At 39.3% G+C, this 17262-nt stretch overlaps 1 protein-coding gene across 7 annotated transcripts in view; it reads left to right on the top strand.

Annotated features, from left to right (window-relative positions):
- The first annotated feature begins 916 nt into the window (after positions 1-916).
- LOC147132063 (uncharacterized) overlaps positions 917-17262 on the top strand; it is a 73812-nt gene continuing 57466 nt past the window's right edge. For 5 of the 7 annotated variants that reach the window (XR_015082167.1, XR_015082166.1, XM_086014871.1 and 2 more), the window contains exons 1-2: positions 10664-10731; positions 10891-10999. The gene's annotated coding sequence lies outside the window, so the exon portion shown is untranslated. Of the gene's footprint in view, positions 1056-4181; positions 4233-6748; positions 6913-10663; positions 10732-10890; positions 11000-17262 lie in introns of those variants that run through there. The other 2 variants (XM_086014867.1, XM_086014866.1) reach the window with 2 other exon arrangements.

Genomic DNA, 17262 nt, shown 5'->3' with positions numbered 1-17262 from the left:
AGGCTTGGCCAGTCATGCTCTCCTATTGGTGATGAGCGTGGGTCTTAAACATAGGTGGCATCAAATTAACCTGCACTAATAAATTAACCACCAGAGGATGCTGAAACTTCACAAATGGAAATAACTTGGGCTTTTAAACAGATTTGCTGCTATCAATTTCGTGGCATGACTAGGACGAGATATCGCGGCAATTTTAATATCGCAATATCACGTTATTGACGATATTGTGACATCCCTATGTTGAAACCAAATTTTCTCACATCTTAGGTACAAAAGCTGAACAGAAGGCCAGAGTTTGAACAAAAACAACTCAAAAAAGGAATATGACATCTGCTTTCCCTTGTTGCGGCGCTTCACAGTTTATATTCTTCAGTGTTTTGTTTTTTCCCTGTTTTTTGCTGCGCATACCCTTTCTCAAGGGTATCAGTGGTAAGGGAAAAAGAAGAATTGTAACAAGAATAGAACTGAAAAAGGCATGTGTTAGTCATCAAAGGTAAGGATCACTGTGCATTTTTTTAAAATTCTGTACAGTATTTATAATTCTGATGCCCGGTCACGAAGCGTTAATCACAACAAACACGGCATCCGGAAATTGCTGATGCCCCATCACATACAATCTAGACCAAACGTCCATGAATACTTCGGGAACCAGCTGCAACAGAGCATATGTTTATTTTGCAAACTAGAATCAAAGTGAATTGAAGTGAAAGCCGATTGTGGATTGCGCTTCATTTGGTGCTCACAAGTAAGTGCCCTTGATGCGGAACATAAGTGTGACGCCAGCCGTTTCCAAATGATCCCAAAATTAAATTCCCCCGATGGTGTGGTGAACTTTTGATTGATGCCGATCCTCCTCATGGAGCACCGGCGTTCCACAGCACCACTCCAGTCGGGACGAGACAATGGTGTTGACGGTGTGAGACTGCAGGCTGGCTCAGTGAAGCTCGGATTCCCACCGACCCCCCCCCCCCCCTCGCCACCACACAACACACACAGCTCACCCCCCTCCGTCGCTGCATGGAGACTCCCCGATCTCACTCACTGTGATTTTCTAGGTCAGTACGATCACAGAAACACACACATACACCAGGTTGCATGAATGCTACCAGGATTTTAGCACACTTGAGTGAAAACGCTGGTGTACAAATTGATCCACGAGAAGCTGACAACACTTGAATTGTTGTATCCTCTATTTAGTTTAATCAACATGAAAATACATTCACAGGCTATGGGGAACATGCACCTTTACCCCCTTATAAGGAGTCTTAGCGGTAAATAATAAAAAGATGACAAATCTTGTTGAACTGCACGGAAACCATATTAGAATTAGTTCAGTGGAAGCAAAAAACTCATTTGGATTGGCACATTTAGAACTCTAAATATATTTTTACTTTCATTTGGTTTATTTAGTAGAATTACAATTCCTGTACAGTATATGGTGTTACATTTTGAATCCCATCATTTGAAACTATGAATTCCGGTTTTGTAGGACTTAGCTCTTCATCAATGCCAAATTAAAGATCATGCTGTGAATGCTTTTTTATTTACTTTATATTTAAAGATCTGACCCTGTAGCAGTCGCTGTAATAAGTAAATAAGGTTGTATGTGATCAAATTAAACTTTAGGGACATCTTTACGTTTCTTCACACTGAGAACCTGTGACGGATGGCTGCGCACATCTGAGCCCGCTTTTACATCCTGCTGTGACAGTCTTGGCACCGTGGAGAGGTACCCCACATCAAATGGAGAGAAATGCAATATCGGCGCGCCACGATGAGCTCTCGAATGAGATAACCGTATTCTAGCGGGAGAGAAACAGACCCAAAAATGAGCCAAACAAACAAAGCCCCCCCCCCCCCCCCAAATTGCAATAATGAGCATTCCCCTGACTGCTTTGATTGCATAACTCATCAGTGTTCGCGATTGTCTCCTGAGCACTCCCGCTGGAGTTGCTCTTGTGCTAAGTTGCAGGCAGAAGTGTGCTTGCGCTGTTGACAGTTTCCTTAGCACTGGAAGTTTTTTGGGAGGAGGGAGGGAGAATAGAGCTTGCGGATTATTATCTTTAGCATCTTAATGTGTAGTGACAAAAGTGCCAGGAAGGATTTATGGCAATTCATGGTGAGGGTATCGTATTTGACGACAAGTGAATGGGTGAAAGGCTGACTACGAGAGTGATGCAGTAAAAGACATGCAATTTTAAATGAAGCAAATGCATTCCAGCAGTTGAATTTTGTTCCACGTTGCCTTTTTTTTTTTTTTTTTTTTTTAATTGTATTGTGCCAGCACCAGTGGCAATATGATGCGTTTGCAGTTAGACTGTAAAACCAATCATGTGCTTTGCAAGGCTCAACACGGCTTATTTCCTCACCGCTGGTTTCCGCTGCAACACTTGTGCACACGGAGATTTTGCCGAGTTATTCACCTGTTCATTTCTATTCCTCCATCTGTCACGGGGGACTTACATGAGGTTTCCGAGACTTGTGTTTGCATATGTGTGTGCAGACCCAAACATAACCTGGCAAAGTCGCTCAATACAGCATGAAATGACTAGCTTTCTTTTTCACAATAGCAGCACAGATAGAATAATTATCTAATATTGAGACCCCAGTGCCCCGGGCCTCAGGCATGTTGTCTGCCAGTCAAGGAACTTGAAGTGCATTAGGTGACAGAAAAATAAAATAAGGAGAACAAGAATGGAAGTGGTAAAAGAAATGGAATGGCAACCTAATAAAACATGCCAGCTCTGCTTGGGAACATTCCTCCTCTCGGGAACATTCCTCCTCTCTGACTCGGGAATCAAAGAAACGGCCTTTTGTACTCGACTAATCTCTCGAATTGTGATACGTGCCTATTTCTTCAAAAGGATTACGTACATGTTAAATGTGTGACACAAGGGTACAGAGGAACAACTGGCCTGGGAGTGAAATTTATTATTATTTTTTTTTCACTGCTGTAAAAGCATCCTACTAATGTAACATATCGAGTTCCTTCTTGCAATGTCATTGTTTGTATTATATAAATATCTAGTTCAACTAACTGTTTGATTCCATGAGTGTTTGCTGAATCCCGCAAATATTCTCCAAAGCCCTTTTCATATGAATACAAAAAAATATCAGTGTTTAGCAGGTCCTATCTTAAGATTTATAATGGGTAGCCGGAACATTGGCCGCTGGCCTTGAGTGTTTTGAGATGAGAAAATAATTGAGAATCTGTCAGCGCGCGGTTCTATCTACTTTGATGCGCAACATGCAGACCTCAAAGAGCAGCCTTGATTGTATCCAGTAAAAAGACCACAAATATGAAAAAGGCGGCTGAATAATTGCGGCAAGTACATTACTGATCTAGGATCAATTTGTCCTTTTAACATAACATCAGTCAACATGGTTGAAATCGTGTTTCAAAAAGACACCAATCCCAATCCCAAAATAGTAACGGTTTTGCTTGAATCAGTACACTAATTGCACAAAACTGAACCAAACCGTATAAGTGACTGACATAGCACACGTGTATCCATTTTATCTGGATCCAGAGTTGGTTATGAAGGCTAATTTGAGCAGGAATGAGAGTGAGAGTGAAGGTTATCATCATCACAAGGCTAATCGCTAACATCTGCAGTGCTGAAGCAAATTCTTATTTTCGGATTCTATCAAATGTTTGACAAGATCCCCATAATGGCAGGAGTGGCAAATGTAGTTGGGGAATATTAACAATGGGCCAAACAAACAACAAGTGCCATTAACTCACGTGATTACCTATAAACAAACAAACAGTTTGGTGCTAAATCCAAGTCCAGAAATGAAAACCTCTGCCAGAGTTTGGCTTGAGCCACAGGTGCTTTTCCTGAACCGACTGGATCTGGATTTGACACGCCATAAAAAGTTAGAATAACTACAAAATATAATTGGGCCTTTCAATGTAATCGGTGCCATACTTTTTTTTTTTTTTTAAATTCAGCAAAGTGTCCTGCTGAAATGAAATCATTTATTAATTCAATTCCGTTATAAACGTCCAGTCTTTTTTTTTTTTTTTTGGCATACAATGTGTTACACCTTAACCCAACTATACGTAAGGTAATTTTCACACACACACACAATAAAAGTTTAAAATCACATTTAAGTCATGTCCCTGGCTTTTCACTCAGTCCTCTTACCCCCTCTGAAAATGTTGGTATAGTCAACAATGTCACATGATCCACAGGAAGTAGCATCTCCAGGAAATGGGAATTCCACATGTAAGTTAGCCCATTTGTTTTTCTGTATAATCGTTGATGTTGCGCAGCACAGTCCAGTTACCTAAATAATCAATTGTAAAATAAAAAAATGTGTTGTTGAGTCAATGTATTGCACTTAGTGTCAACATTTTAGTAGCACAAATGCCATGTGGCTCACTCAAATGGGGAATTTCAGTACAAAGACAACAATGACCTAAAAAATGAAGTTGCCAGAAATGGGCCAATTCACATTTAAAGAAGTTCAACATGTGACTTATCAGATTTAGTGTTTATGTAAATTGAAGTTTATTTTGAGAGAGTTACAACAATAAATGACACCGATTTGGTGGGATAACCAAATCAAAGATCCTGCTGTGACTTTTGGGTTCCCCAAAATGTATAATTATTACTACTACTACTACTATTATTATTATTATTTGGTCAAAATTGTTGCAGTGGCGTTTACATTAGAAGTTACTCAGAGAAGTTACTTGTGGTGAGAGTGGTCACATCTGTGGAAATTCAATTGTCCAAAGGTTTATGATGTATTTTTTATTTCTAAGAAGAGGTCATGCCAGTCGAACCAAGTCTTTATACATTGACACCTCCAAACTTGGCCTCGATTGTTCCTGTTTGGATGGTTTGTATTGTAGTTTTGGAGTGAACACATTTGAATCTGTTGACACAGATGCTGCAAATATTCATGGATTGCTTTTTAATGACACGGTTTACCTCATGCGAAGACGGATATTGCAACGCAAATAAGGAAGACCAGGAAATATATTGTCTTAGATATTGGGGCAGTTGGTGGTTAAGGGCTTAAAACACTTTATGGGCTGCAGTAATTGCAAGTTGTACATTTGGTTTGCTGCCTGCTGTGTGTGTGTGTGTGTGTGTGTTTGTATTTTTGTTTATGTGTGATTGTGGTACATGAAATTGTGAACAGGGGTGCGTTTTAAATGTAACGGCAGATGCTGCGGATAGAGTCTCACCTATGATTTGTGAATCACTGCATATGCGTTTTTCACATTTTCAGACCGCCCTCGGTCTGATTGACATTTTTAAACAGATAATTGATAAGTGTTGCTGTACTAAAATAAATAAACAAATAAATAAATAAAAAATCCTTGTCAGAGAATATGTTCATGTGCAATTGGGTTGCTGTTGAACGAAATGATGAAAGAAATTAAAAGCTCAAGGTGGTTGGTGTAAAACTGGATCGTGAGACATGAAAAAGGTTATTTTTGATGGGAATGACTGATAAAGAAGTTACGAATTAATGACAGGCACACACTGGCGCTGGCTTTACTGCCTGGACCGTTTTCTTAATTCTGTTAGGCTTGAAGTGGCAAGATTTCTTCGCAGGGCCACTCTGCCAGTTTTGCTTCCAGCAGCAGTCCAGACAGTTATCAGAGCAGCGAGTGTGAAATTATCTCTCAGTGCGGTGATTGTCCACTTGCTGCGGCCATTGCTCCCCTGCAACACTAACAACACTTTTTAGACCAGCCACGCCATCTGTACTGGCATGGAGCAAGCCAAAGCCTCCGAAGATTCATGCTCACTCTTCCTCAGACGCCCACGGAATTTATCCTAGCATTAATACAGTACATGAATTACTTATTAGCTTGGAGTATTGCCAGTATATGCCCGCAAATGCTTTTCAAGTATACGCTCACTGGCTGCAAATAAATTAAAGGTTCATGCAGTTTTGCAAGGTCCGATTTTTTTTTTTTTTTTTTTTTTTTTTTTTTTTTACCGCACTAGTGTCTTCACTTAAAATAATACCACATTCAACCCTTTATTTAGCTGTTAATAAACCACATTTATCCAATGTCGTATGCTCAAGGTGTGGTATTTTATTTGTCTATCAAGTGAGCTTTTCAGTCCGATTGCTAGTGTTGAAAGAGAGGTCACCTTAAATATATGGTCGGTGTCGTACCTTGGACCAATATAAATAGTGTATGGGCAAAGTGCCTTGGAGTTTATATTTTCGTGACGAATCCAATTCATCTCGGGAAGCTTCATTGTTGTCGTCACCATGAAAATATAAGAGATCGTAAAAGTGCTAGTATAAAATCAAGTTACTTTGGAGCTGAAATATAATGTAGACTTTGGCTGCTTACAAATTGCCCCGTTTTGGATTAAAATACTGTTTTGGTTTATTTATTGTGTTCTATTAATGTTCCATTTGCAACAGATTTGTAACAATTTATTTCACATTGAATTAGTGTGTTATGCTGAACGACACTCACGGTTCATTTGACATCTAATGGGCCAACATTAACAGAGGGTGAGATATGGCAAAGATGGACGAACTGGTTATTAATAGCAATATCTACAAACAAACTTAGGCAAGCTATGACTCCCAACAGAAACATTGTACTTAATTGACATCACCCTCATAATTCAGAGGGTATAATATGACATCGGTCCACCCTTTGCAAGTATATCTTCAATTCTTCTGCGAAGGCTCTCCCCAAGGGTTAGGAATCTGTTTAATAGAATTTTTGACCCTTCTTTCCTTCTTCCTTTTTAAGGTCACGCTCATGTTGGACGAGAGAGCCTGGCTCTCCGTCTCCACTCTAATTCATCCCAGAGGTGTTCTATTGGGTCCGTTTGAGGTCAGGACCGTGTGCAGGCCAGTGAAGTTCATCCACACCAAACTTCCATGTCTTAATGGAACCACCATATTTTTCGGACGGTAAGGCACAAATTTTTTTTTAAATGGACAGCGCACCTTGTAATAAGGGGCATTTTATACAGTATACGGATGTCTCCTTCTTAGTTTGCCTTTAATTCAAATTCCTTCCTATTGGCTGCTTAATGGTCCCAAAAATACAGTACCTTTTTGTGCACTGTTGGAAAAGGGCCGTGCCCTCCTCAAACCTCCACAAAGTTGGGAGCATGAATTGTCCAAAATCTCTTGGTATGCTGAAGCTTTGTTTAATGAAACCCTCTGGATTAAGAACGGGTTGTCACTTGAATTCATATGAGAATGAAGGCAGGTGAGCGAACACTTTTGGCAATGTAGTGTAGATTCGACTCAGACTATCTCCTGCGTTTTTGTCCAATTGTCCAGCCTCAGTTTGTAGTGTCAGTGAAGCTAGAGTTTATGCCTGAGGTTTCACATGTCCTCCAGCAATATGTCGTCTCGTATTCCCTTCAAAATCCTTTCCAACTGCCCTGACAAGTGGTAGTGATGCATTCACACAGAAGTGTGTTGCCTCGGAGGCCATCAGCAGCATACAAGGCAGAGTGATGAAGACACAGACAAGCCTGGAGGACGAAACAAGATATACAGTATATAAATTTAGCTTCTCCAGAGCAACAGTATAATACAATATATGGCCTTCGGGTTCACAGTGGACTCTTTTATTCAGCATTCATACCTTGTTTAAAGTAAATACAAAATCCCCACCTACACAGCAGTGCAGAGCGCGAGTGAAAAGTCAACATCCAACATTGCACACATTGCTCTTGCCCATTTAGTCCTGATGATTGCACCTGCAAATATGACTTCTCACCGAGCAGATGAACACCACTTCTGCTTGTCACTGAATCTTAAAGCAAATACAGTAAAGATCTCCAAGTGGTCATTAAAACGTAGCAGCACATAACAATACCGAAGCCCGGGAAATACTTTCAGTTTAGCCTTGGGAGATTTCAGCTGTTAAAGCTTTGTTAATACAGCGGCAGTCTTGCTCGTGTCAAAGTAAATTGGGTAGTTCTGTTGTCACTTCATGATATGCTGTTTTCAGCTTGGAGTCGAGAGCTTGGTTTGTTTTTCCTGTTTTGTGTCTTGTGATGTCAGGGAAATAAACAGGACGACAGAAAGGGAGAGTGGAACGTAAGTAGATTTTGGAGACGGATGCTGTTCAATAATTAAGCTTTGGGCAAACATGTCTCGTACCTTCGTCACAGTCATTCTGGGGAACGAAATGTTTGTTGCTTGTCTTAGCAATGAAAACTAAATGTAGTAAGGGGTGATTTGATGTCGTGGAACTCCGACCTCATCTTCTTCTTAAAATCGCTTTTCAGAAGATGGCATACAGAAGGTCCAGAGCACCTGCCCGGCATCGTCAGTCAATCATTTTTTTTCAAGCCGAATCAAACCGTAATCGTCAGTTAGTCAGTCCGTCATGTTATTTTAAACTTGCCTCCGTCAGTAAATTGTCGCCAGTCCGTCCGTCAGCGACGTACTGACGGAATGGCCACCTGCTAATCACAAATACACGGCTGTGTATTTTGTAGTTCAACACACTTTCCAAGTAGCCACGTACGGCAACCATGACCCAAATACTCTGATTGGAATGCGTCCGGAGTGTAAACATTTGTTCCCCGGCTTTTTCTCTCGGCAAGCTGCGAGGCCATACCCCTGATGAAGGTCATTGGTTTTCTTCCTGACTGATGCAAATATGCAAAGTCATAAATCGACTGGTATAATAAACATCCTTTGTGCGACTTCCTTGCCTTCTTGGCATGGAGTCCCGCGAATGCCCATGCCCATCCATACTTCACGGCATGACTCACTCCAATGATAGCTTGTAACTTGGGACCCTTAATTCAAATGGCGAACCGCTCTTTGATTTATACAAGTGTCAAACACGCAGGCTCTTGGCACCGCCGCGCATGAACAAAGATGGAAGTTATGTGAGATGTAATTCATGTGAATGGAATGGACAGCTATAAATGGGTCCCATGACGACTACTCAGTGCATTTAGCAGGCCTTAAGGGGAAGACATATGGAGGCGCGAGGTAATATCACCTGCTGTGACGCTGTATTTCATTGACATAATGCATGCAAACGCAATTCCCTCACAGGGAAAACGCTTCAAATCTAGAGGGGTGAGCGATATATCGCCAAGACAATGCCCGCGCTCGGCTGTACTTTTTGAGTCTCTGCATTTCAATTTTGACTACAATCAAGACATGAAAGTCTTTGAGTGCCCTTTGTCAGCATTCCTCTTGTATTGTTTTTGTTCTTCGTGGCAGTTTTTACAGTAAATTAGAATTAATTGACGCATTACTATGCAGCTCCCGTCCAGTTTTGGCAGCTGCCGCTGTCACAGCTCAAGTCTGACCTCTTTTACTTCAGAGACATTCCAAGAAGTTTCCTATTTTACCGGCACAATCACCCATCTTTTAGATTAGTACTTTATAATTATTATGCCAAAAAACAAGAATTGCTAAATCAATTTTTATTTCATGAGGATGGAGAAATCTCTGATTTCTGAGAACCGTTTTGATAGCCATGTTGCATTGAGCAAAATGCCAAGTTGTTTTCATTCTTTCCATGGCTGACGTCATGCTGTTCTCCAAACTAGAATGAGTCATCGCCACCTCTGCTGGTTGCAGACAAGCCGTGCAATTGCATCAAGAAATGCTTAATCAACAGCCACTTCAACATAATGGACCATAAGCGCCATTAAGCAAATGCAAATGTCCTAAAATCAAAATCCCACTTAATGACCCATATATAAGTAAAAAAGGTTAATCAATAAAAAGATTGAAGGCTTTATGTGAGATTGAGAGTTCTTTTCACAGATGAAGCGAAAGGCATACAGGAACTGTATGTGAACCCATCACATACCGCAAATTATATAAATAGACCAAAGTGTTTTTCTTACATTTGAATAACAGATTTGTTAATAGTTTCTCCCTCTTTAATCCCGACATACTTGAAGATTCCCAATCGTGCCACTTGCTGCTTTATTTATATTGCGAAAACCTGATCTGCACTTCACAGAACAATCTATTTTTATCTCTTCCAGTTTAACTTTTGTCTCCTTCTACTGTCTGACTTTTTTTTTTTTTTTTTTAAATAAAACAAGCAACATATCAATAAATTCACTGATGTTTACAAGTGTTATGAAGGTTACATCAAGACCAAAGTGATGGGAAACTGGAAGCAAAACATTAAATTCTGCAATGCTGATATAGTTTTACGGTTTATTTCACGTACCAATGAAGCACATTTTCATAAGACTTTAATACGATTTAGTTCCAAATGTAATAAGTATACACCACATATCACTTTTTAATGTAAAAAGGATTCCATTAATCACAGTGCTAATAAGCCCGGCCACTATAAACACTTGGAAATTAGCACAATTTAACATTTCAACGCCCCATATTTGCAACGTTTCGACCGTGCAAGCGCATCGCTACAGGGGGTGAACTCTTAATCTTATTAACATTCTACACATCTTGTCTGGAATTGATACTAGGAGGAAGATATTACCGCTTTAATACCACAAATTGAAAAAAAAGTATTTCCGAGGGCCCCTGTGAGTTAGGCGTACTTCGAATGCTAATCAAATTCATCCCCACTTCCGACGCCACCGTCGCTGAAGTGGTTCAAAGCCATGTTGCAACATCTCCCAAATACTCTTTTCTTTACTCATGGCTTTATGATGATGTCAAAAAGCAAGACAAGGCCTTGACAGGAATGGAGCAAAATGTGCAAAATGTCATCTTTCATTGTTAAGAGCAGCATTTCATCGCCACTTGTCAGCTACAGTAAGTGACAACAGAGACAAGCCCGAGCTGTTATTGTTGTGTTGACTGTTGCGGACAGGACAGCAAACCCGCAGCTTGATTTTCCTGCAACGCGTCAACATTTTTGTTTGATTGCCTTGAAGCGATATTGACACTCCTAAAATTTCTTTTGTGTTACAGTGGTGACTTGAGATACGAGTTAAATTCGTTCCATGGGGGCAGAGAAGATTCAGATGCCTGTACAGTATAGATGTCTCAGCTCTTCGCAGAGGATAAAGAATCTATGACTGTGAGTACAGCTATACCTAATGTATTCCATTTCGTGATTCAAGATAAGAATGTTTTGAATAAGTTTTATGGAAAGTATTTTTACATTTTATTTCCATTTCAATTTTATGCTGGTGACTTAACTTGTTTTATTGGTTCATTTATTTATTTGCAAAAACTTATGAAACAGGTCGTATATGAATGTGAAAGTTTTTCCAAAAGTAGCTGCCTCCACACTTTTCCAAATTAATGTGCTCCTCACACCCTGACGCTGATCCATTCAGACAGGAGAGGAATCGATAGATGAAGAGGTCACTCTTGCCGAATTCAATTTCCTACCTTTTTGTTCACATACCATCTTCACTTTTATGTTCGAACAGAAGATCTGAGTAAATATAATTGGGTGATGTTATGTCTGTTAATTGCTTAGTAGAGAAAACACAACGTCAGGCCTTTGAAATTTTTTGCAAAGGACAAAAAGGGCAGAGAATTATTATAAATAGGATGAATGTTTCTAGAGTGAATATCAGATTTTTTGGGGTCATCACATGGCATATAGTCAATTTACTCAAAGAAACCACTGTAGTCGCGAGGGTTTTGCAACGTTTTTCCAACACGCGGCACATTTCTGATGAATACTCGCCTGTAGTCATCCATCCACAAATGGCTGTCATTACTTCGATCGAACCCTCACTCAAGATGCATTTAGTGCTGGAAAAGAAAAACAGACTATTTTCTTTATGTTCTGCACATCATCCAATCTGGTGACATGGATAATTAATCACCCAAGCGATGTGACTCAGTTCTTCATTATTTAGCCTGTATTGTGTATGTGCGGGCGTGAGCTGGGGATTGTGCTCATTCTTCCAATTATTATTATAATTTTTTTTTTTCCCAGGTTGTTTGTTTCTTTCCTAGCAAACATGTTCAGATAAACAAATATAATTTGTCAGACATTCAGCGCCCTCTTGAAATGATTATTGATGCGGGATGTAAATAGTAAGCTGCTAATTTTATTATTATTTTCACTGGAGTAAGGAGGGCAACGTGTTCCACGAGGAGGCTGTCGGACCATAAATTTTTTAAAATTTCAGTCAGTTTTCGCCGTAAAAAATAATGGAGAAAAAACAATTTGTTTAGGGGTTGACCTTTGGCCACTATTAATTATTGTCCAAGTAACGTTGTAGGCTTAGGTCAGGATGCAGTACATGTAACATTTCTGAAATTATTATATAATTTCAATATATATAAATATTCAGTAAATAGTTGGACCTTTTGCTGCATTTAACTGAGTTACATAATTTGTCTTCAATTGTTAGAGAATCATTTGAATGTTTAAACAGAATATATTTTTTTCAAAAATAAAATGTATGTTTCAAATTATTATGCACAACAGTGCTACAAGACATTTTATCGGTTGTAAAGAACTGAAAATAGTCATGTGTTGAATTGGCAGCATTAGAAGATTGCATTTGCTGAATCAAAAGCTATTTCAATCAAAAGCGTCTTAACAGGTCAAGTTACATTTTAATGTAGGATTTCTTTTTTCCTCTGAAACTTAATAGCGTTGCAAGTCACGGACATACCCAAAAGACCAAAACTTTCATAAACGTAGGAATGAACTTGCATGAAAATGTACAAAGCAGTGAAATTGTCCTCACCTGGTCCAGAGCTCAGCACCCGTAAACCTCTGGTCCTAGAATCGCTCCCAACTGGGAGTTTGTCAGAACACGTTACTCAGTGACATTAAGTAATTCTGGAAAGTTGCCAACTGTTGACAGATTGCTTTCGGTTTCCCTCGATTGAGGTACAAGGGAAAATAGACATCTAAACACTGTAAAATAGTGGCTTCATCTCAAGAGCCCTTGTAATGAGATCAGTCTTCACTAATACTCCCAATGTGTCTTTAGTGTGATGCACTGTAGGGATTTATTGGCTCTGAATGTACAACCTGTAAATGGAAACCAAAGAATTGAAGTTCACACGAGTGGCGAGACTTAAGCTGTGTATGTTTACATCAAATGACTCGATGCTCGCAGATCACACAAAAAGTACATTATCTACCCATTAAATATACACCTTAGTAATTATAGAAAATGATCAATTACTGATTTAAAGAAACACTGTGTCGTATGTCAGTTTTTGTTGATTATGGCGGCGCCATGTGGACAAAAGCGGTAGTGTTTTGACAAAAATCAACCACATTTCCCATGTGTGCCAGCCCATAGAGTCGTGAAATCCTGAGCCGTCCTTGTAGCGAAAGGAGGAAGTGAGTATGCCGTAACGCAATTCAGGACATTTGTATTTTTTTGTGTGTCAGGGTCGATCCCATACTCCTCAAAGTTGCTTTGTGCCAGTAAAAACGATACAGACCTCCTCAGGGCATGAAGTCCCATTCAACTACTGTACCTGTAAGTTAATGTTTCATTAAAATAGTTATGAAAATTTTTTGTCGATTTCTTGGCCAGTGCTGCTTTAAAAAAAAAGGAAAGGAAGGCATCTTTAAATGCTAGCAGTATATACAGTATAAGCGGTGTATGATCATGTTGGTTTGCCAGCAGTGCAAGTTTGAAAACATGGCTGACAAAAAAAATATAGAACAACACAATTGAGAAACTTTAAAACGAAATGAAGAAGAAATGAATAAAGGTCACCAAAAATATAAATAAATAAGAGCACCAACCTCGGCAGTTGGCAAATGCTGCTGGCCTATTTTTGTTTCGCACGTACCACTCGCAAAATAGCAGAAATTGGCTGGCTGCCTTCACTAGACAACATTAGTATTGATGACAACTTTTTGGGCAACAGGCTGTAGGCTTGGTAGAAAGCAGAATTGCAAAAAAAAAAAAAAATAATAAAAAAAAGTGTTGAACCAAAAGGTCAACCTGGAATAAAGGCCTCATTCCGTATTATTCTGCAGCAGCGCCGTTGCTCAAGCTGAAAAGTGATTGTGCAATAAGTCCTCTATCAAAATCTTCAATAACGCTCAATCCCATAGGATGCTATTAATGTGATGAATCATTTTATGTTTGGTAACAATCACCCAAATTACCATCTAAATGACACAGCAGGGGTAATTATGAAGATAGGAAAAGAAGCTGTGATCACTGAGATAAGACTTTCAATTATAAACATGACATCTCATGGAGAAATAATGGGGATCATGTACTGCCGTCAATTGGCATGTTGTCCTTTTTTTTTTGTCAATGAGATAATTACTCATATAATAATAAAAACTCAGGCTAATTAAAATACAGCAAAGGATCAATTTGCGTTAAAAAATACAAACAAACAAAATCCATGTTGCCAATGTCAAACTTTTTTTTTTTTTTTATATCCACGATATGTGTCTTCTGATGTCTTTTTTTTTTTCTATCAGAGAAGCAAAGCAGAAGAGAGGAAGAGAGCGTTAAGAAAATGGAGTCAGTGAGTCAGCGCTAAGAATGGGTTTGTGAACGCAACCTTGTGTCATGGGTCCAGCAGCTGAAAGTACAGACTCCCAACATAGCAAAGTTAAGTAGATGCAGAATACTTGATGGGCTAACTTATTCAGCCTCGGGCACATCACTGCATTCACTCTCTACCGGTCTGTGTAGTCTATTGCAATATTTACAAATCACTTTTACCCACACACTAAACTGGTCCTTTACCAAGTGTTTCTAATTTACTTTAGTTTCTATGGTAACCTCTGTTGGTTGTGAACGTTACCGTCGTCGTAGTGGCCTCTGATATATAGAGACAACATAAACTCACTGATAGCTCAACACACACTCATTTTTCCCTCTCTTCCAATTAAAGTCAGGGATATCTCTCAAAGAAAATCTTATGGAGTCACTTTCAACCACTGGTTATTGTTAAAAATCCGGATATGGACGAAAAAGAACTAGAGCTGCATTGGGTACATAATTCTGCTACCTTTTTATGTAGCCGTGTTGGAGTTGGGAAATGTCATAACGTAGTTGAATTCACATGAGATGTCGGAGACAGACAATGGCCTTTCAAACCCTGTTGGTGGCACAACTCAGGGGATGGCAAAGCAAGTCTGTCAGTCCCCCTGATGATCCCGTGACTTTTAATCCACGGCCAACATGTTGACATTTTTGGTATTCAGTGACAAGGCCATCCCCGTATTTATTTGTCCTCATTAAAATTCGTAAATATACTTTTGACTATATATGGATGTCAAATCTACTCAAATAAGTTGATGAAACTTAAATGCACAAGTTAAGCCTTGAAAGGATCTCATGCAAAACAGCAGAACATGTAATGGGAAATCATACGGAATCATGTTCAAACTGATAATTTCCCTGCAGTTATGATTCTTTAAAACGTGAAGAAAATACATCCCTTGCTAAACAGAAGACCCAAACTAAGTCTGTTTTCCACTATTTACAGAGCATTATTGTTTCATACAGACCTCTACCAAACTATTGAGGGTATAAGACAATTTAAAATGTAGGTTTTGCCTCTTTATGTCGGCACCAACATAGACTGATGCAAGCAAAGGAAACGCCAGGCTCCGAAGTAAAGGACAATGTTGTCGATCTAATTTGGTATGCATTGTCCAAGAAATTCAGCAGCCGACTTCTTCAGCTGCCTGCGTTACCACCTCACTGCAGTTGATAACGCCAAGGTGGCATCACTCGGGCAAAAATCATCCGTTTGATATGCACGAGGAAGCGTTTGTACCTCATAACGTTTTCTGTCTGATGTCCAATGGTGCACTTTACCAGAATAGATTGTCTTGTTCCCTTCTTTTCATGCACTCTCATCTCCGCAACACCTCCAGCCTTTTTAGCCTCACTTTACCTTCACTGAAAAAAATGGTGTGGTGAGTTTTCTCAATTTTATTTCATCAAGTGGTTGCACAAAAAAAAAAAAAAAATCTGGATGTAGCTAAATTTTGGAGGGTTGATGCAGTCTACTTATTTAATGGAACCACTTTCAAATTCAACACAATTTTTTTCAGTGTAAGCCCTTTATTATTATTATTATTATTATTATTATTATTATTATTATTATTATTATTATTATTATTATCATTATAGACCTAGGGCTGCATCTGTAGAAGAAAAGTGGCATACCAGGAGACCAGAATCCTAAATGGGGATGTGTGTACTTCAGTGTAGTCCTGAGCAAAGTCTTATGTTGTTGTATTGCATGATTCTTACGTCAGATTTCGAGAAGTAGTGTTTTCCCACCCAATCAGCTTGATGACTGATCCAATCCTCTCAAGAATTTCATGAATTTGTACAAAATAGTATTGCGTACTGTAATTGGTAGAAAAATAACAAAATGCAGAGTTTTGTGCTACTTTCTTGACCCTCATTTTATTTTAAAATAGTCCAATTTGAACCTAATATACTGTTTAGTTTTGATTCCAATTTCTTGTCCCAAGATTATGTGAGTGGGAAAGGCTTTGCATCAATATAGTAAGTTGAAGTTGCGGATAGGCATAATTACCAACAGTTAATTGGATGTTAAGAATCTGGTCGATAGTCTGGAACAGATTGTTGATTGACGTCTCAATGCCACTGAGGCAGAAGTTTAAACGACACTCTAAAAACAGTTGGGTCAAAAATGAACCGATTCACTAATTGGGTCAATTTGACTCACCTTCTTGCGTTGTTTTGTTGAACAAAACCGCTCCATTTTTTGGGGTTGTTTGTACAAAGTAATGGATCAGTCCATTTTTGATCCCAAATTGTGTTATTTTTAACCCTACTATTTTCAGAGTGTAGTTGGCAGGGTAAAGAATAACGACATGACATCAGCTGTGTAGTTGAACTGCACAATAAATAATTCCCACAGTGTCTTTCAAGGATGTTGATGTTGGGTCAACGTCCGTTTTTACTACACTACCAAATCTCAAGTAGATAATATGCAGATCTCGAGCAACATTGTTTCTTTGTCAAAACTCACCGTACCCTTGGCTGTCCCAATAATTACAGATCATTTTTAATCACTCTCTGTAATGGAGGGAGTTTTTTGGTATAGGGGGGGGGTAACTCTGATAGATATAAGCGTTTATGGGAGTTGACAAGGCACATTTCACAGAGGACATTAGATCTGGCAGCTTGTCAAAGAGAACACTGGAAAAAAGAGCAACAAGGGCGGGAGGTGGGGCGATTGAAAGGGAAACTCTAAGGTCACTCGGCTGGTCATCAGATAAGAGAAGTTTCCATTCTGCTTTCCTTTTTGCCTTTTCTTCATCCTCCTTATCTTGGCGTCATCCATTCCATTAATTACTGTGTGGGGAAACAAGAGGAGTGACGAGTGCTCCCA

This window comes from Filicampus tigris, chromosome 18, assembly GCF_054856515.1.
Source record: "Filicampus tigris isolate MCC_2025a chromosome 18, RoL_Ftig_1.0, whole genome shotgun sequence".
Lineage (NCBI taxonomy): Eukaryota > Metazoa > Chordata > Actinopteri > Syngnathiformes > Syngnathidae > Filicampus > Filicampus tigris.
This window is presented reverse-complemented; position numbering and strand designations above follow the sequence as displayed.